Source organism: Zeugodacus cucurbitae, chromosome 5 (assembly GCF_028554725.1).
Source record: "Zeugodacus cucurbitae isolate PBARC_wt_2022May chromosome 5, idZeuCucr1.2, whole genome shotgun sequence".
NCBI classification, from domain to species: domain Eukaryota; kingdom Metazoa; phylum Arthropoda; class Insecta; order Diptera; family Tephritidae; genus Zeugodacus; species Zeugodacus cucurbitae.
Genome location: NC_071670.1, coordinates 31,062,228 through 31,084,108, shown reverse-complemented (window position 1 = coordinate 31,084,108; position 21,881 = coordinate 31,062,228). Strand labels below are relative to the sequence as shown.

At 35.8% G+C, this 21,881-nt stretch overlaps 1 long non-coding RNA gene across 1 annotated transcript in view; it reads right to left on the bottom strand.

Annotated features, from left to right (window-relative positions):
* Positions 1-8,167: 8,167 nt before the first annotated feature.
* The window catches only part of LOC128921868 (uncharacterized), a 34,343-nt gene continuing 20,629 nt past the window's right edge, over positions 8,168-21,881 (bottom strand). The window contains exons 2-3 of the long non-coding RNA XR_008471178.1: positions 8,787-8,943; positions 8,168-8,706 (exon numbers count right to left, since the gene is read on the bottom strand). This is a non-coding gene — a long non-coding RNA (uncharacterized LOC128921868). The remainder of the gene's footprint in view (positions 8,707-8,786; positions 8,944-21,881) is intronic.

The window sequence follows — 21,881 nt, the reverse complement described above, 5'->3', positions numbered from 1 at the left end:
AAAGGTGAGCAATAACAAGTTAAGTTTCCGTTTTTATCACCATGTCCTCATTACCTTAAAGGTACCTATATCTTTGAATTATAATTTGATTGTGTACGAGCTGACTTTGCTCATGTGGATTTCCAATGTAAGAGATATCAGTGTATAGCAGTACTTAATACACTATATCTAAAATTATATAGTAAATGAAGTAGTCAAAAAGCCATAGATATTAACTCTAGTTGAAGCTGAAAGCCTTCAACACCCGTTACAAATATTGCTGTAAGGTTTTGTAAGGCAAATACTATACTTATAATATATGTAGTTCAGTTTACTTTCTAAATTTAATTAATGAACTGCATGCAAAAACTAACTAAAGGGATACCAAAGATATCGAACGAAGTAATGTATTTGCCATAAACATTGTAAAATCAAATGAAAATTATACAAGTTAAAGCGCAAGTGCACCCTTACCAAACAAAAAAGCGGCATTATTACGACAAAACACTTGAATGCAACCGAAGGAAGTTGTTTAAGAAATTGAGAAGATAAAAGGTTCCAAGAATAACAACGCATATTGCAGATGGGGGCACACTGAATGCAGCAAGTATAATATATATACAGTGGCTCAAATGTATCATTGGACACTAAGTATAAGAGTATTCAAATGTCGATTTAAATAAAAAAAAATGTCTATTTAAATAAATAATTCCCTAATAGCACTCGTGCTACTGTAAAGCATTGGGAGGTCCAGTCCTGTTGTTGGGATGTGTTTATATATTTACATTTTATAGATGGTAAGATTAATTTTATCCAATAGTAGGACATTTTGAAACAAATTACGAAACAAAGTGCGGATAAATTAGAGATATTGGACACATTTTCTTTCTATCAGGACGACGATTCAAAGCATATTTCACACATTGCAAAAATGTGGCTTATTTCCAATTGTCTAACATTGCCACAAACTCCGACACAGTCGCCAGATCTCAACATTATTGAGTATTTCGGGAAAAACTAGACCGTAAGCTCTAAAAATCCACGTTCAACATAGTACAGCAATTTAAGCTGGAAATGAAACAACAAAACTTCGGATTTTTTTGCCAATCCCATCCAGTAGATGCCCCGACATTTAGAAACAGCAATAAAAGCAAAAAGATTTGCTTCCAAGTATTATAATTCCATTATTCTTATTATATTATATGACTGCTCAATTATAAGTTTGACTTGAATTTTGCTAATTTTGTTTTAATTTTTATTTGTAACAAGTAAGAAAAGGCTAAGTTTGGGTGCAACCGAACATTTTATACTCTCGCAATTTATTTAGAGATTTACCTATATTTTCGGTGAAAAATTACCCTTAGGCACTGAGTTCTTCATGTTCGATATCAGGGGTCTTGAAAAATCATGGTTCGATTTTGACAATGTCAAGTGATGTCACAGCACAAATACAGTATTTGTGTAATGTTTTATTCCGCTATCTTCATTTGTTCCTAATGTACATATGTATTATAAAGCGAACGAATCAAAAGAATTCAAAATTGAGTTATATGGGAAGTAGACGTAGTTGTGAACCGATTTCACCATCATCATCAGGGTGTCAAGAAAGTGTTATATACCGAATTTCATTGAAATCGGTCGAGTAGTTCTTTGAGATATTTTGTACCCATAAGTGGGCGACACAACGCCCATTTTCCATTTTGTAAAAAAATCTCAGTTAGTGCGTTAACGCACTTTTAGTCATTTTCAACCTAACCTTTGTATGGGAGGTGGGCGTGGTTATTATTCGATTTCTTTCATTTTTAGACTGTATAAGGAAACGGCTAAAAGAGAAGACTGCAGAAAGTTTGGTTTATATAGCTTTATTGGTTTGCAAGATATATAAATAGCATAGGTAGTATACATTATTTTAAAGGTATTTAAATAATTTCCAATTGCATCAAAACTTTTTGAAAAAGATAAACAATCGGCATTTCAATAGCCTTATACTTAATGTCCAATCATACCTTTGAACCACTGTAAATACATATGTATACCATATGCTTTGAATGCTTTACTGTCATAAGATAAGAGTTAGGAAAACAAAATGTTCAGCAAAATGGATCGATTAAGTGTGCTTCGTAACTGATATAAAATGGTTGCAATCTGTAGATACTACAAACACGTTTACTATGTGTACACTGTTTGTACATATGTATGCTTACATATGGTATACATATGTGCAAAAACCATTTGATAAGTTTGCAAACAAGAAAAAAAAAGTAAAGCCTTCTTATTACAGAGCTGTGTTGCTATCATTTAAAAACAAATATGACCTATATTCATCCCAGAAAGATCCCCACAATAAGGTTTACTACAAGATATGTTTAAAGAAAAACTTTCACTAAAATTATGAGTGTAAGAGTAACTCTATATTTATATAAAAACGGTCAGTATCTATAACTTATTGAATAAATGGTAACAACTTTGCGATATTTTATATTGTATCCTATTTTATTATATGACTAATCTCGCTGGAGTAGTAACTAACTAATAAATAAGTGTATAGAAAATAATATATCCAATGTTCCCTCGTTATTCATTTCATTAAACCTAAGTAGCAAATTCCAATAATAATATATCAGCAGCAATAACAACTTCATCATATGAATTCACAAATCTTGTGTATGCCAGATTTTAGAAACAAATGGCAGGGACATTATTCTACTTGGTGACAATCGCAATCGAGAATATTGAAAATATGTGTACACTATTTTAATGACAGCTAAATTAATAATGAAATATGTATAGTAGTTTAGTAGTTGAGAAATTCTGAAAATCTGCTGAAATAAAATATGGTGATAAACTAAAGCTAAAAGTAAATCAATTGATGATTTAAGGCTTTTTTGTTTAATGTCGTTAAATATGATACAAAATAAATAAATCTGGGAAAATTTATGATAACTACCAGTGCATTCATGAACATTTATAAAGCAATATATGTATGTAATACACATAATATAGCTACTATTTAAGAGAAAATATTGTCTCCAATAGTGATATTTCAGACTAGAACTGGCAGTATGTACATGGATCAGTAACATCAGCATCATCTTTTGATATAGATCGAAAGTCTTAATTGGCCAACAATTTAAAAAGATTTTAGCCCGCTTTTTGAATCAAGTTCGATTTCCTTAAGACATGGTAAGAAAATATGTCAGAAGTAAGATAACTTAATACGGCTGCAAAAACTGACGTTAAGCAATACCAAAAAATCCATCAGGATTGCGAAAGATCTCTTCGAGCCCTTCGATATCAAACGGTATTTCTGACAAAACGACTCACTAACTAATGTATGTGATTGGCGTTGCAACCGTTTAGCCGGTTATAGCCGAATCGACGATAGTGCGCCACCTCCCTCTCTCCTTCGCAGTTCGGCGCCAGTTGGAGATCCCAAGTGTAACCAGGTCGCTCTCCACCTGGTCCCTCCAACGGAGTGGAGGCCTTCCCCTTCCTCGGCTTCCTCCGGCGGGTATTGCATTGAACACTTTCACGGCTGGAGTGTTTTCGTCCATTCGGACAACATGACCTAGCTAGCGTAGCCGCTGTCTTTTTATTCGCTGAACTATGTCAATGTCGTCATATAACTCGTACAGCTCATTGTTCCATCGTCTGCGGTATTCTCTGTTGCCAATGTTCTGAGGACCATAAATCTTGCGCAAAATTTTCCTCTCGAAAACTCCTAGTGTCGTCTCATCTGATGTTGACATCGTCCAAGCTTCTGCACCGTAAAGCAGGACGGGAATGATAAGCGACTTGTAGAGCTTGATTTTGGTTCGTCGAGAGAGGACTTTACTGTTCAATTGCCTACTCAGTCCAAAGTAGCACCTGTTGGCAAGAGTTATTCTGCGTTGGATTTCGAGGCTGACATTGTTCGTGTTGTTGATGCTGGTTCCCAGGTATACGAAATTATCTACGACCTCGAAGTTATGACTGTCAACAGTGACGTGGGAGCCAAGACGCGAATGCGCTGACTGTTTGCTTGATGACAGGAGATATTTCGTCTTGTCCTCATTCACCTCCAGACCCATTAGCTTCGCCTCCTTATCCATGCGGGAAAAAGCAGAACAAACGGCGCGGTTGTTGTTTCCGCTGATATCAATATCATCGGCGTACGCCAGGAGCTGTACACTCTTGTAGAAGATTGTACCTTCTCTATTTAGCTCTGCAGCTCTTATAATTTTTTCCAGCATCAGGTTAAAGAAGTCGCTCGATAGTGAGTCACCTTGTCTGAAACCTCGTTTGGTATCGAACGCCTCGGAGAGGTCCTTCCCAATCATGACGGAGCTTTTGGTGTTGCTCAACGTCAATTTACACAGCCGTATTAGTTTTGCGGGGATACCAAATTCAGACATCGCGGCGTAAAGGCAGCTCCTTTTCGTGCTGTCGAAAGCAGCTTTAAAATCGACAAAAAGGTGGTGTGTGTCGATCCTCTTTTCACGGGTCTTCTCCAAAATTTGGCGCATGGTGAATATCTGGTCAGTTGTCGATTTTCCAGGTCTAAAGCCACACTGATAAGGTCCAATCAATTTGTTGACGGTAAGCTTTAGTCTTTCACACAGTACGCTCAATAGAACCTTGAATGCGATATTTAGGAGGCTGATCCCACGGTAATTGGCGCAGATTGTGGGATCTCCCTTTTTATGGATTGGGCAGAGCACACTGAGATTCCAATCGTCAGGCATGCTTTCTTCCGACCATATTCTGCAAAGAAGCTGATGCATGCACCTTACCAGCTCTTCGCCGCCGTATTTGAATAGTTCTGCCGGTAATCTATCGGTCCCCGCTGCTTTGTTGTTCTTCAAGCGGGTAATTGCTATTCGAATTTCTTCATGGTCGGGTAATGGGATATCTGTTCCATCGTCATCGATTGGGGGATCGGGTTCGCCATCTCCTGGTGTTGTACTCTCACTGCCACTCAGCAGGTCGGAGAAGTGTTCCCTCCATAATCCCAGTATGCCCTGGACATCGGTTACCAGATTACCACCTTGGTCTTGAAACCTTCGTTAAGTCGCTTCATTTTTTCATAAAATTTTCGAGCATTCCCTCTGTCTGCCAGCTTCTTAAGCTCTTCGTACTCACGCATTTCGGCCTCTTTCTATTTTTGTCTGCAGATACGTCTCGCTTCCCTCCTCAGCTCTCGGTATCTATCCCATCCCGCACGTGTTGTGGTCGTTTGCAACGTTGCGAGACGGCACTCCTCGTCGTACCAGCTTGTTTTTTGTCGTTGCCGAAAACCAATTGTTTCGGCTGCAGCGGTACGCAGTGAGTTTGAGATGCCGTTCCACAGTTCCCTTATACCGAGATGCTGATGAGTGCTCTCAGAGAGCAGGAGTGCAAGTCGAGTAGAGTATTTCGTGGCTGTCTGTTGCGATTGCAGCTTTTCGACGTCGAACCTTCCTTGTGTTTGTAGACGGGCGTTCTTTGCTGCACAGAGGCGGGTGCGTATCTTCGCTGCGACCAGATAATGGTCCGAGTCTATATTTGGTCCTCGGAGCGTACGCACGTCTAAAACACAGGAGACATGTCTTCCGTCTATCACAACGTGATCGATTTGGTTCCGCGTGTTTCGATCAGGAGACAGCCAAGTAGCTTGATGTATTTTCTTATGCTGGAATCTGGTACTACAGACGACCATATTTCGGGCCCCAGCGAAGTCGATCAGCCTCAGGCCGTTTGGCGATGTTTCGTCATGGAGGCTGAATTTTCCGACTGTTGTGCCAAAGACACCTTCTTTACCCACCCTGGCGTTAAAATCGCCAAGCACGACTTTTACATCGTGGCGGGGGCAGCGCTCATAGGTGCGTTCTAGGCGCTCATAGAAAGCATCTTTGGTCACATCGTCATTCTCTTCCGTTGGGGCGTGGGCGCAAATCAGCGATATGTTGAAGAACCTCGCTTTGATGCGGATTGTGGCTAGACGTTCATCCACCGGGGTGAATGCCAGGACTCAGCGACGGAGTCTCTCTCCCACCACAAATCCAACACCAAATTTGCGCTCCTATATATGGCCGCTGTAGTAGATGTCACAAGGACCCACCTTCTTCCGTCCTTGTCCCGTCCATCGCACTTCTTTGATGGCGGTGATGTCAGCCTTTACTTTTACGAGGACATCAACCAGCTGGGCAGAGGCACCTTCCCAATTAAGGGTCCGGACATTCCAGGTGCATGCCCTTATATCATTATCCTTAAAACGTTTGTAGGGGTCGTCATCAAAAGAGGGGTGTCTCATCCGAGGCTTTCGTAGAGTTTTAATTGGTATTTTGTTTTTATGTGGTGGGTCCCAAGCCCTACGCACAACCGCATAAGCGGGCTTCGCCTTCTCACTTTAGCCCGCCTTCAAACGGATGACTGTTGGCTACCCAGAGGATACTTGGTCTAAAACCGGAAGTCGTGAGCTGCTTGAACCATGTGGAGAAGAATCGTTTCTGGCCACTCCCAAGTGAATGACAATCAAAAACTTTCCTCACTTGCGTGAACTTCTACACATGATCCCATCCTCCCGTAGATTTTTCATTGGTATTTCGTTTTTATGTGGTGGGTCCCAAGCCCTACGCACAAGACTAGAGAGAAGTCTTCCATAAGAGTGGACATCTGCTGGCGTACGCCGATGCGATGCTCAATTGCTTTCATGCATTATACACATAGTTTTCTCATAAAAGCAATGAATGACATTTAAGGTTTTCAATTTTACTTTCTATGAGTTTAGTTTCTTAAATCATGTATCAGCTGACAATTTCATGTTAGTATCCCTTGCAGCTCTCATGTTAGTATCACTGCAGCTACATTTCACTTATTGGTGACTGGTTTTCGACCTTTGCATTTTATTATATTATTCTCCAATGAAAATATACAAACACACATAACTTTTTCGGCAGGACTACGATGAATCGAATTAATTAGACGAATTGTATATTGTAAATAGCTCAAATGACAAAAATGTCCAAAATGAAAATAAGATTATATTTATACTCTCGCAACCTGTTGCACAGAGTATAATAGTTTTGTTCACATAACGGTTGTTTGTGTCACCAAGAAATATAAGAGTTCGATATGGGGTTATGTATACATAAATGATCAGGATGACGTGTAGATTTGAAATCCGGATGTCCGTCCGTCCGTCTGTCCGTCTGTCCGTGCAAGCGATAACTTGAGTAAAAATTAAGATATCTTAATGAAACTTGGAACACATGTTCCTTGGCACCCTGAGGAGATTGCTTTCGAAAATGGGCAAAATCAGTCCACTGCCACGCCCACAAAATGGTGGAAACCGAAAACCTATACAGTGTCATAACTAAGCCATAAATTTGGAACATAGGATCCCATTAGGGAGGGGCACATTTGGATGTAATTTTTTTGGAAAAGTAGGCGTGACCCCGCCCCCAAATAGGTTTTTTGTATATAACTCGCAAACCAATAAAGCTATATAAGCCAAACTTTCTGCAGTAGTTTCTTTTAGCCATTTCTTAATACAGTCCAAAAATGAAAGAAATCGGATAATAACCACGCCCACCTCCCATACAAAGGTTAGGTTGAAAATTACTAAAAGTGGGTTAACTCCCTAACGAAAAACGTCAGAAACACCAAATTTTACATAAGAAATGGCAGAAGAAAGCTGCACTGAGATTTTTTACAAAATGGAAAATGGGCGTGGCGTCGCCCACTTATGGGTCAAAAACCATATCTCAAGAACTATTCGACCGATTTTAATGAAATTCGGTATATAACACTTTCTTGACATCCTGATGACACGGGTGGAATATGGGCGAAATCGGTTCACAACTACGTCTACTTCCCATATAACTCAATTTTGAATTCCATCTGATTCGTTCACTTTATAATGTATTCATAAGAAACCAATGAAGCTAGCGGAATAAAACTTTACACAAATACTGTATTTGAGCTGTGACATCACTTGTGGAAAAATTGTCAAAATCGGACCATGACTTTTCAAGGCCCCTGATATCGAACATGAAGAACTCAGTGCCTAAGGTTAATTTTTCACCGAAAATATAGGTAAATCCCTCAGATATTTTAATGTAATTCATTCCTTCTGCATTTTTTTCTTATAACAGTTTCTCCTGTCCCTGAAATGTTAAAAATCGGGTCATAACTTCCCCCAGATCCCATATACCTAATTAAAAGTAATATTAAATTAAGTGAGCGTAAAGTCTTCGATATATTGTATCTTGGTGGTGAAAAAGAGTGAAATCGGTTTAGGAATTACCTCAGTCCCCATATACTATTTATGATGATTTTCGTTATTCTATTGAATTTTATGCAGAATATATGGGTCGACTTGTGTTATCTTTATAAAATTACATCAATAAATTGCGAGAGTATAAAATGTTCGGTTACACCCGAACTTAGTCCTTCCTTACTTGTTTTTTTACAATATCTTATTGGACACAAATTTGTATATATATTATGTATTCATCTACATAACCATCCAAAAAAACATAGTGCATATGCCTTCTTCTAAGTTATTAACCGAAGTCTAAGATATTTTTATGCTATAAATATATACCGAAACATAACGGCTTATGGCTGCGAATAATTGTCCTCAGCCACCGTAGCTTACCGTTGTAAATCCATGTGATGTTGGGGTTTGGTGAACCAACTGTTCGACACCAAATAATTTCGTCCTTACCATCCAATGCAGAAGCCAAATTCAAAAGTCGTTGATAGCTCGACAAACAAAAATTAAATCAAATTCAGAACAGCACCAAGTATGAAAGTATAAAAAAGCAAAAAATATGAGTAAATACCGTTTAAGTGACGTTCCAGGAACGTAAAAAAAGGTAACTGTGCACTTATGTACGCTAAAAGTGGCTTCTGTCCCTACCAACGGGTTCACTAGACGGGCTTCCAAAGAGTCAGCGCCTGCTCAATTATTCATTTACGAACTTTGACCAGCTAGGCGAGCTAAAAAGTTGTAAGTGCAAATAAAATGGATGAGAGTGCTTGTGTTATGCCTTTATGCCACGATGGGTTTGCTTTTCTCAAAACTGTGACCTGTGATGTACATATGTTAGTTATAATATAAATATGTTAGTACTGATAAGTCAAGGAGATGAAGTAAATTTTGTAAATATTGGTAAAAATGTGAGCATATGGTAAGTGCATTTATTATATGAAAGTGCAGTAACTCATACTCTCCCAACACATTACACAGTGTATCTGTTCTTCAAACAGTTGGGTGAACTCCTTAAAATAATCGACACAGCTATAGTGTCGGTTTTATTCATAAAAAACAACCTAAATATAAAATAAATTGATTTCCAGGGATGAGTTGAAAGGAAATTTTGGTTTTAGATTCAATAAAAAATCTATATTATATTCTCATATCACTTTTTTAGTTTTCGAAAATGTTAACAGTCCAAAAGTTCTTCTAGATCCTTTATGTTAAAAAGTATAATGCAATTAATTCGACCTATATAGTGTATGAGGGCTGAGGAAATTCCTCAACCGATTTCATTCATTTTCACCAGCAAGGTACATTATATCCAAGACTATACACTCACTTAATTTCGCTAAGATATCTCACATATTAATCAATCACCATATTTTTGAAAAGCCTATAATTAGGTATATGGGAGCTAGGAGATGTTATTATCCGATTTTAATAATTTTTGGAACCGAGACACACTATTAGAATAAACAATTTCCTCTGAATTACATTAAATTATCAGAGAGATTTATCCATATTTTCGGTTAGAATTAACCCTTAGGCGCGGAGTTCAACATGTTCGATAACAGGGGCCTTGAAAAGTTATAGTCCGTTTTCGACAATTTTTTCTCAAGTGAAGCCAGAGATGATATGTACTATTTGTGTAAAGTTTTATTCCGCTATTCACATGTGTCTTCAGGGTGTCAAGAAAGTATTATATACCGAATTTCATTGAAATCGGGCGAGAAGTTCCTGAGATATGGTTTTTGACCCATAAGTGGGAGATGCCACGCCCATTTTCCATTTTGTAAAAATATCTCTCATTTTCACGCTCACTTAATTTTGCTAAGATATCTCACATATTAACCAATACATATATGCGGAATAAAGCACACCGTATTCTTAAAAACCCTATAATTAGGTATATGGGACCCGATTTTAATAATTTTTGGAACAGAACACTATCAGAAGAAAACAATTTCCTCTGAATTACATTAAATTAACTAAGAAATTTACCCATATTTTCCCAAAGGCGCTGAGTTTAACATGTTCGATATCTGGGGCCTTGAAAAGTTATAGTCCTTTTGAAATTTTTTCCACAAATGAAGGCAGAGATGATATACACTATTTGTGTAAAGTTTTATTCCGCTATCTTCATTGGTTCCTTATGTATATATTATAAAGTGAAGGAATAAGATGGAATAGTCCTTTTGAAATTTTTTCCACAAATGAAGGCAGAGATGATATACACTATTTGTGTAAAGTTTTATTCCGCTATCTTCATTGGTTCCTTATGTATATATTATAAAGTGAAGGAATAAGATGGAATTCAAAATTTAGTTATATAGAAAGTAGTCGTGGTTGTGAACCGTTTTCGCCCATTTTTTGTCCGTGTTATTAGAGTGTCAAGAAAATATTATATACCGAATTTCATTGTAATCTGTCGAGTAGTTCCATTTTCCATTTTGTAAAAAAATCTGAGTGCAGCTTCCTTCTGCTATTTCTTCTGTAAAATTTAGTGTTTCTTGGTTTTCGCCATTTTGTGGGCGTGGCAATGGTCCGATTTTGCCCAATTGCCACTCAATTTTTACACAAGTTATCGCTTGCACGGACGGACGGACGGACAGACATCCGGATTTCAACTCCACTCGTCATCCTGATCATGTTGCGAGAGTATAATAAAAAATTAAAATAAATTCGGATACATAGAAGTGTGATCCTAAGGAATATCTAATCATATAGCTTCCATAGGATTTCATAATTGTAAGTGTAATATGAAAAACAAAATTTTGTAAGATATTGCTATTCTTTCTCTATACTGGCTCCTAAGTATGTATATGACACATCCAAAGTCTCCCTTTTGTTGTACACAATTTTACGCATACAATTTCTTAATAGCGTACAGTTTCAAAGAAACCGAAGGAATAAGAAACATTAAAATAAAGTAAAAAATACAAAATTACATTGTATATTTCTTACAAAAGAAAATGAGACGCAAAGCGGCGAAAACATCGTCTTTAATTTAAATAATAACAGGCTTTCACTTCAGTTGGCAAGGCTGAAATTATTCACCTCTACTTAAGGGTGTCCGAATGAAATTAATTTAAAAGAGTACATAGTAGCAATACAAACAAATAAATGGCAGAGTTGAAACAATAAAGGATAAAGAAGTCCTAGCTAGGGTAGCTGACTTAACGAGCTGCTTAACGCAATTTCACAAATGCGTGCATATACATATCTGCGCATAAGTATATTCATATACAATGCATGCGTTGTTAAATATTTACGCATTTCAGTTGTTTAAAATTTCCCGATTACGGTTATTCATTAACGTAATAATTCGCGGACAGGTCACGGCAGGTCGACGAAGGATCACACAATTTGACTGATAAGAGAAACATACAAATGTATATAATATGTGAAGTGACAAAGGAGAGGAAATATGTGCATGTGTGCACACACTAACTGCTTTATATGTCCTTAAGGCGTTAAGGGTAGTCAGGATTTTCAAAAAATCAATTACATTTTCGTTAATTGTAATATCTTAAAAATATTCTCTGAAAGTTGATCCGATAATTACTTTTGGAGTTATTTGACAAATAACAAAGAGCGCTCGGGCACTCCAAAACACTGGTGTGAAACTTCAAATGCGTTTTTCTCAAAACTATGTTTCTTGAAAACTGTAACTTGAAAACCGCTCAGTAGATGCATAATAAACTCAAACCTGATCAAAGAATTTTTTTCAAAAATTTCGAATTTTTAAGCAATCAACAGTTAGATTTTTCCAGAAAATCTAGAAAAAGATTTCCTGACTACTCCTAACCCCTTAATGAGCACCTGAATATATTTCATTTCGCTTTTCCTAGTCGTTTGTTTCCGAGTCAATAACTGTGTACAATTTAATGCAGTGCCGGCAGCCATAACGATTGCAAGCAAAGCGACTATAACAAATGGAAATTCGCACGAAAACAATCAAGACAAGTTTGTCCTTTCATCGTAGGCATTATAAGCAAAAGACAATCGTAAAATTTACTGTGGCTACAATGAAATCAACAACAAAAACTAATTATATTGTTCATTGTGGTTACGAATAAAAAAAGTGACAATAATAAACATGTTTTACAAAGAGTGGTTCTTGATCACTCAGAGTACATTCAGAGTTTGCGAGGGGTGCATGTTGCAACTTATCGAACATCAACAACAAAATGGCACTCGAAGTAATAAAATGGGCACCCAACACTGCTTTAAACGTACAAATGACTTTCCACTTACTTTCAATTATGAGGAGATCAATACTTTTGTGTTCGTGCTCAATCACCCTTCACGCAAAAAATCAGCAATTCGTTTTCTATAACAAATGATTTATGTATATGTTAAAGCTACAGTCGAAGCAGCAGTGGAGTAAAGATAATCCACGTGGTGAAAATGAAATAAAAGAATACAATGTTCAAGCAAAACAAGTAACGAAAGAAAAAGTTCGCATTAAACCGAACATTTTATATCGACCCACTTTATTTGTTTAATTTTTTTAAGATATCACACAATTTAATCATATATTTGGTATAAAGTCGACTGAAGTAATTAGAAATAGTATACGGGAACAGGGATAAAACCTACCCCGACTTCGGCACCATGATACATGATATGCAAGATTATATGCTCTTTTATTTTGCTGAGATATCTCACATATTAGCCGATATATACGATACAAATCCCACCGATTGTTTGAAAATCCTAATATGAGGTATATGGGAGCTAGGGGAAGTAATGGTCCGATTTTACCCAAATGTGAAACAGAGAGAGAGAAAAATATTTTATATTAAATTCTATAAAATATTTGAGAGTTGCCGATTTCAATAATTTTTAGATGAGCGATGCAGGGTCGATAGCAAGCTCTAAGTAGTAATATACAATGGTAAAGAAAAAAATCGAATTTGTGTCTTATTTATAATAAAATTACTAGTTGTAAGTAGGTAAGATTTAGTTTCAGACTATTTAATATTTTAATTGTTGAATTTTATTTTTTCCACTGTATCCAGCAATTTGTATTTATGACCACATATTCCGTTTATGGTTGGTGTTAACTTTATTTATTATGGTCAAACATGTTTACTCGCAAAGTGTTTATTAAATGTTTACGATTGGACTAACACTTTCATGGTATTTTACATTGTAGTCGCAAATCGTGTTGTATTTCTGCTAAATAGTTTATTCAACTTTGGCATGTAGCCATTCAGAGAATTTCATACTTTGTAGTCAGTGTCCTATGTCAGCTGGCCAGTTGACCACGACACAATGGCAATTTTGTTGACAAAACCACCCACTCGCGATTAGATAGGATATTAAACCTTCATAATATGTAAATAGTCGAGGGTGCTAAATTTTGTATATGTTCGTACGTTATTTTGCTGGAATTGGAAGCCGATACATCGAAGTATGTAGAAAATATTGAATGTTACAAAGATTTTGAACTAACCGTAGAAAGCAATGTTTAATATAAATCATCTTCAGTGGACGAAAAGTGAGTAAATGTGAGTTGACTACATTTGATTAATTAGACTGTCACGCATAACTAAAATATCACAGAACATACTCCATCAAATAGAACGAAATTGTGGAAATAATATACATTTTGATATCTTTTACTACAGTTCGAAAGTCTTTATAATATATAAATCCAGTAACAGTGAAGATACATATCGGAAGAAAGGTTTACACCAATACTTCAATGCAGTGTGGCATCGACCTTCTAAAACATGGAAGATACCTTTTTAATGTCCCCAGATAGTGAAAAGGAGGATCTCTTTGCTTATAGCTGACTTAATACAGAAAATATCGGTCGATGGCTAAGGCAATACAGGTTTGAAAATTCATTATGAGTCGGTCAATATGTAACGCCTTCCTTGTTTGTATTTTTACCACCATTAGTATGCGTGCTTTCGCTAAATTAGTACCGCAATGAATTTCGACTTTAAATAAGCAACTTAGCAATGCTAAAGAACATTTCAAGCAATTAAAGGAAAAAACAGACATTACAGCAAATAATCGAAAAAAACTCATATTTAATTAGCACTTGAAATGAAACTTCAGCCTTCAAAGTATTTTGATTTTAATATCATAAGTGCAGTCGGTGCTTGCTTGAAATTAAACGAACGAGGGACGTTTAATTTGATTTCGCCGCGAACGCCTGGGCAAATGAAATCGAATTGAATCGTGAGCAAAAGTGTAGACGTGCTTATGTAAATAATTGCTTCACACTTACACCAGCAGCTGGTTGCGAAATATTCCATACTTCAGTGGTTGCAAAGCAAATGAACAGATAGTGGTTAGTAGTAATGGTGAAGAGTGAAGTGGCAATGCTTTACGAAGTACGATTGTAATCATTTTATGTGGAAAATTTACAAAATCATTTATAAGAATTCAAAATTTAAATTGTACCGTAGACCACAAGTAGGGTTCAATTAAATTCAATGCTAATTATTTATAATGAGGAGAAGTAGTTATGAACGGTGACCCCTTTTTGACTTTTTGAATGAATTTTAATTTTAAGAAAGAATTGATTTTTTTATACTCTCGCAACAAATGTTGCTAAAGAGAGTATTATAGTTTTGTCCACATAAAGGTTGTTTGTAACACCCAAAACTAAACGAGTTAGATATAGGGTTATATATACCATATCAAATCCGAATGTCTGTCTGTCCGTCCGTCTGTGCAAGCTGTAACTTGAGTAAAAATTAAGATATCTTGATGAAACTTGGCATACTTATTTCTTAGCACCATAGGAAGGTTGCTTTCGAAATCGGACCACTGCCACGCCCACAAAATGGCGAAAACCGAAAACACATAAAGTGCCATAACTAAGCCACAAATTAAGGTATGAAAATGAAATTTGGAACATAGGGTCCCATCAGGGAGGGGCACATTTGGATGTAATTCTTTTGGAAAAGTGGGCGTGACCCCGCCCCCTACTAAGTTTTTTGTACATATCTCGCAAACCAATAGAGCTATATAAACCAAACTTTCTGCAGTCGTTTTTTTTTAGCCACTTCCTAATACAGTCTAAAAATGAAAGAAATCGGATAATAACCACGCCCACCTCCCATACAAAAGTTAGGTTGCAAATTACAAAAAGTGGGTTAACTCACTAACGAAAAACGTCAGAAACACTAAATTTCACATAAGATATGGCAGATGAAAGCTGCACTGAGATGTTTTTACAAAATGGAAAATGGGCGTGGCGTCCATATCTCAGGAACTACTCGACCGATTTCAATGAAACTTGGTTTGTAATAGTTTCCTTACATCCCAATGATATGTTGTGAAAATAGGCCAAATCGCTTCACAACCACGCCTACTTCCTATATACCAGAACTTTGAAGACAATCTGAATCGTTTACTTTACAATATATAAAGTAAGCACTAGTGAAGATATCGGTGCAGAACATTTGTGCAAATTTAATAGTGTGGCAGCCCCATTCTAGAAATCGCCGTAATCGGACCATAGGTTTTTGAGGCCCCATATATCGAACACGATTACCTCGGTGCTTCTAACCTAATATTAGGATTTCCAACTTTCAATGGACTTTATACAATATATATGACGAATATGTGGGTCAAATTGTGTATTATATAATATAAATAAAGTTAAATAAATAAATTGCGAGAGTATGAAATGTTCGGTTACACCCGAACTTAGCCCTTCCTTACTTGTTTTAACCTAAAGTTGTCTTTTGTTTATCTTCGGTAACCTCTTTCTATATATGTGTTCTTGTATCATCATAGAGTAACTACCTAACAATTTGCTCGTCGAATAAGCATTTTTTTATGATTTTTCATCCGTCATGCACTTCGCCTATGAACAAAAAACTCCTTCCTTATTCTACTTGTTAACTGTTAGCCTCTCTGCTGTTTTACTTTGTTGAAGCTTCTTCAAGCAGTGCAATTGAAATCACAAGGCATGAAGTGCTTAACTTCTAAACTGCGAAATGAAGAACTTATACGAAATAATTATGAAACATATTTTTAGAGTTATAAGAGTGAATAAATAATAAACACAGGTATTATTACTACAAATACTTTAAAAATGAGCTGTGTCTTCAAATATATATTATTAATGTTATATTCCTTTGATTATTATAACAAAGTTTATGTTTATACAGGCATGTGAGAGCTCTTCATTCGATACGTATACGCCATGGTATACCAACTGCCACCAGCGAAGTCACAGGAATTTTCATGTTATGACGAAGCGAAGTGACAGTTATGAGTGAGTGAGTGTTATGATTAAGTGACAGTCAGCAAATAAAATAGCTGTGCCACATTGTTTGTAAGGCGTATTCCTGCGTACGTGTATGAGTTTTGTGGAAAACTATGAAACTATGACTTAGAAATTCGTGACTGGTAATTCTGGGAGTCATTTTTGTGAATGTACATATGTGTGTTAAAATTAAGAGCCAAAAACCTTTTTTTTACGAAAATATCAGTAAATCTTTCGGATATTCTGCAAAAACTGAGAAATGTAACTCTGTGTTTAAAATGGATAAGAAGTAAGGTCATTTTTTGCCCCATATACCTAATACAATGATTTACAAACTCCCGATTATTAATATAATCATTATATTAACGTATAATTTTGGATATAATGTAGGGTTGTGGCGAAAATAGTGGAAATCAGTCCAGGAGTTACCACGAGCCCACATAAACTATATACGTGTACATGATTTTCGTTATTCTTGTGGACTTTATACCGAATATAGGGACCAAATTGACTATTATATTAATAAAATTGCATGGAAATATGATATCGAATATAGAGCTTCCCCTACCCCACATATACCAAATTTTAACTCATAGAACTATTTAACTTAAACTGAAAATTTTTACAAACATATAAATAAATTGATTCTGCTTATTGATTTTCCATAAACCAATTCGCATAAAAAACAATAAAAAATGCAAACAATGTGTTTAAATTTTAAATACTTTAAATAAATGTGCGGCAACAATGCTCATGTATTTGCGGTGTTATTCTTAATTGCACTTGCAACGTGACAATTAATATGACATACAGCTACAAATGCAATAATAACATCTATAAAATACTACAAAACACATAAAAAACACCAACAAAATTGCAATATTTAACGAGACTACAACATACAACAGATCGAATGCGGGCGAAAGATAATTAACTTATGTATGTGTATGCAAGAGTAGGAATAAATAACAGCACTTAGCGCCCATACACACGCCAAATTGCGATGATGCTGCTTTTATGCGTATGATAGAACACCTGGCCGTAAAAAAGGTTTGTTCTCGTTGGATCCAGCACAATTTGACAATCGCTCAAAAAAAGGCTCAAAAAAGTGCTTCGAAAATTGGTTTGATCGCATGCAAAAGTGTTTAAATATTGATGGAGAATACCACATCACATCACAGTTAAATATTTGCACAATTCTTGAACAAACTTTTTGTGCCAAGTTTAGACAGGCTTTTATGTCAGTTACCACAACCCAACAGAGTCAAGAGTGTTTGTACATAACTTAATACATATGTATGTATGTATGTATACCATAACTAAATATATAAAAAAATACAATATTCATGCATATTTCGAAGGGCGGGAGCAGTTGGTTTTCATTGATTTATGGAACGATACCCGTCAATTCCTAATCAAACAGCACTTTATTCTACTTCAAATGGGATTCATGACTATTCTATTTTCAAGATAGATAAAATGATCTCAAGAGAATCCCAAAATATAGACTCCATAACTCTGCACTCATAACTCTCTGCACTACATGTAAATGACCATTAATTGGTTCGAGAAATGTAATAGTTGTACCCATGCGAGTACACTAAAATTCAAGATTACCGAAAAGCACTTTTTCTCTCCTTTTGTCTTATGTGTGTTATTTATTCTCAAAACTAGATGAGTTTTAAATGTTTTATTACCAAACTTGCTCAATAATACCTAAAGTTTTAGCTATCCGAAAGAAAAATGCTAAATGACCCACGAAAAAAACAACTTTTTCAAAAGTGAGCGCTGAGATAAGAGTATGACGAATAACGGGACCTATTATGTGTACATCGGAAATTATACATACATACATATATTCATTTATCACATCTTGCTGTGTTATAAACTGGCGCGTGTTTACAAGATCATGCCCGTGTCTATTCCTGACAGCGTTTCTAAGAACTTTTTTTTCTGTGCCCAAGCGAGTTCAATGTTATAGAATGTTTTAATGGCAAACTTAGTCTGCTGTTGCACGTTTCAGCTATCATTTAAAGCAATTGTCAGTAACTGCCGCAGCAACAGTGACGTTAAGTATTTTCGCAATAGAGATGGCATAAAGTTAGTTAGGCATAACGTTTAGTGGCAGATGCTTCCTTGTTATGCGCAGACCACGAACATAGAAAGGTAACAGCAGCGGCATTCATATACATGCAAGTACCTTGTCTTTAATCGCTACAGCAACAGAGACATTGAGGTGAAATTTAGGCGACGTGCAAACTTTTTTAGCTTATTTGCGATTAATGCTAAAGTCACAGAGGAAAGCAGGAAGAATGTGACGCCAGCCGAGTGCTTAATGCACTGACTTTTAAGAAACCCATTGAAAATTGTATTCGCTTCCAATAAAAAGAAATGGAAAATACTTGAAAAAAAGGCATTAGAAATATAAAGTACAAGCAAAAATGCCGAACGAACGCTTAGGCTAAAAGGTTGTGAAAATCACCAGAATGATGGCACACATAAAGCAGTCAAATATTGAGTAGGAAAAGGAACGATGCAGCAGGAGTATCAACAGATACCTCCGTATATTTTATTCATGTCTTCATTAGGCAACTACAATGTGCGACCAAGTTGAGTTTAAACGTATAATAAATCGTCTACGCGCCAAAAACATACCTAAGCCTTCCCCACATTCAGGTGATACATAGTAGCAACTGGTCGCCGCCAACACTACATTGAAATCTATAGTAGTGAGTAGTACTCGTAGTAGAGTCTTTTGTGTAAAAAAGCCAGAAAATATATTGCAAATGATGCAGTAAATTGTATTTAAATTGAATACAAAGAAAATGTTAACTGGTGCGAAGAAATAAAGTAGAACTGGTAATAGACATGCTAACGAACTACGCCTTAAAAATTTAGTGCGATGAGTTATTACATAAATATTTGCGAGAATTTTAAATACTTAATTTACCACTATCACTACAACTTCATGAGTTGAACGACAAATCAAGCATATTTTCGAAGAACTTTTCGGTAGAATAAAATTCAAGGAAGTGTAACATCACTCATTGTAAAATTACACTGAAAATAAGGACCTGTGGCAATTTTTAAATCATAATCTATACTGCCCAAAAATTCGCTATTATTATTATATTTGATAATGTATCCAGTTTTATCTTATATTCGATATTTTAGAATCCAAAATGATGCACCTTTATAATCAACTACAAACACAATCACTTATATAAGGGGATTCTCGATTTCAAATTTTGACGATTTTCACTATGCTGGTAAATGAACATATATAAATTATTTTTTAAGTTGTAACTTTGCATACATTTATTTGAAGACTTCGGCGGCGCATGTGATTGCCGCTCCCTCGAACATCTGAAACCAAAAATTCCAACGGGGTTAGAAAGAGTATATGTGGGGCTCTAATATGAACTAGCATTATTAATCTCGCACTAAAATTAATAAAATGGCGGACCTTTGAAATTTTTTTGAAATCGCCTTTTTTCAGCCACAAATCAAGTTGAAAAGTAAAGAAGATCTTCACCGATTTGATTTATCCTAGTTCACACCATAGCAATATATATATAGAATAACGTATTAAAATTTGGAACCGATTGGATTAATAGGTTTTGAGTAACCTCATGCGCCAGTCGTAACAACACTGTTTCGAGAAAAACGTGTTTAAAGTTTTTACCCCAATACTTTTTCAAGTACATACTATGTAGATAACGAAAGTTATTGAAAATGTAAATGTATATCGAAAGTCAAAAGGGCGCAACGTACAGCCACAAAGAATAAGACGGTAAATAACTAAGAAGCTTTCATAATGAAATGTGGGAGGCCACTTGGAACACAGCATACTGAGAAACAGTGAGAAAGAAGAAAGAACGAAAACGAAAATTAAGAGACGGCATGTAGCGAACAGTTATAGGAAGCCAAATAAAAAGTTATTATTTTTTTCACTTCACTATCTGATAACACATTCAATCCTTAAGCATTTAGCGATAATGAGTAGATAAAGCAGTAAGATGAATAATAGCCGGTAGCTCTTTTAACAGATCATTTTGGTGCTGAATTTTGGTCACATTCATATATAGTGTATATACATTTATATTGAAGAAATAAATTATTGTTATGCTTTAACTTGTGTGAATATATAATAAGATTACCACACCCAATTCCGCAGCCCATTTACTTGTGACCCGTAGCTGTTGAGTTAGCTTGAACGGTAATCATGTATGTGAAATTATTATCAGGATGAAGTCTTATCTCACATGCTGCAGCACTTCTGCACTGACATTCATTATTGTAATGTGAGAGCATTCGTCACATATTATGTTGCACATTTGTGCTATTTAACGAGCGCAACATGAGGTCCATTAATTAAAATGGAAGAAACTATTACCTCAATTACACGAAGATTTGTCTTCTTGAAATCTTACGTTCTGCGGGGGGAAAGTGAAAAAAAAACGAAATTTACCTAACTTATAAAAAAGAGTATATCTAACTAGAATAGCAAACAATTAAAGTACGCGAGGAGTCAGAAATGTAGACTGCACACCAGCAAGTGACTAGTGAAAGTGCATAAACTGGATGTGCCGGTGCGAAATTATTTGAATTGGTCTTGTTTTTTTAAGAATGTCCACTGTTAATTACATATGTAGAGTCAATCAAATTTACTGTTTTCTGAAAACTGACTGAAAGACAGAGTATTAAGTTGTAACCGAAAACGAGAAGAGCTATAAGCCGCCTCCAATGTATTTTATAAATATAACGGCCTTAAATTTAATTTCTTTTTTTATTTAATATAACTTAATAAGATGGAATTTTCCTTAGGAATTTTCCTTATGGAAATATATTAGGAATACTACTTAGCTCTGAAAGTGCTCTTGCTAGGTTCATAAATGCCTAGCACATTTATAAATGTTCCACATCACATTATTACGAAGGAAGTTTAAAAAAGAAAGAAGTTCATTCCAAGTAAGCTTCTAAATACCCGTTGACTCGTTGACCAGTTGTTGTATTCAGTGACGATCAGACCTTTTAGTTGAACACAAAGCTGGTTGATGCAAATGCTGATATGTTGTTTTGTTAGTTTTCTTATAACCGTCGATGCAAGCTGCGCGCACCTGCGTGTTTGAGCACCAAACTTTGAAGTCATATCAGATGTCCAACGGTGATTATACTGCGTACCTTTACTGCAATCTGTGTTTTTTATTTAATTGCAACCATGCTTCTTATGTTTCTGCAGGACCTGATGTTGCCTCCTAACAGTCAGCTTATCCCAGAGGTTTGTTACTCAATTGCTTCTGTGTGTTACGGATAAAAGACACATTGCCCAAATTCCCAATAGTGCAGTTACTTTATTTGCTTGTTTTGTTGCGTGTGTATTCATATTTTTACATTTTTATAGAAAATATTTTTATAGAAGTATACATACATATA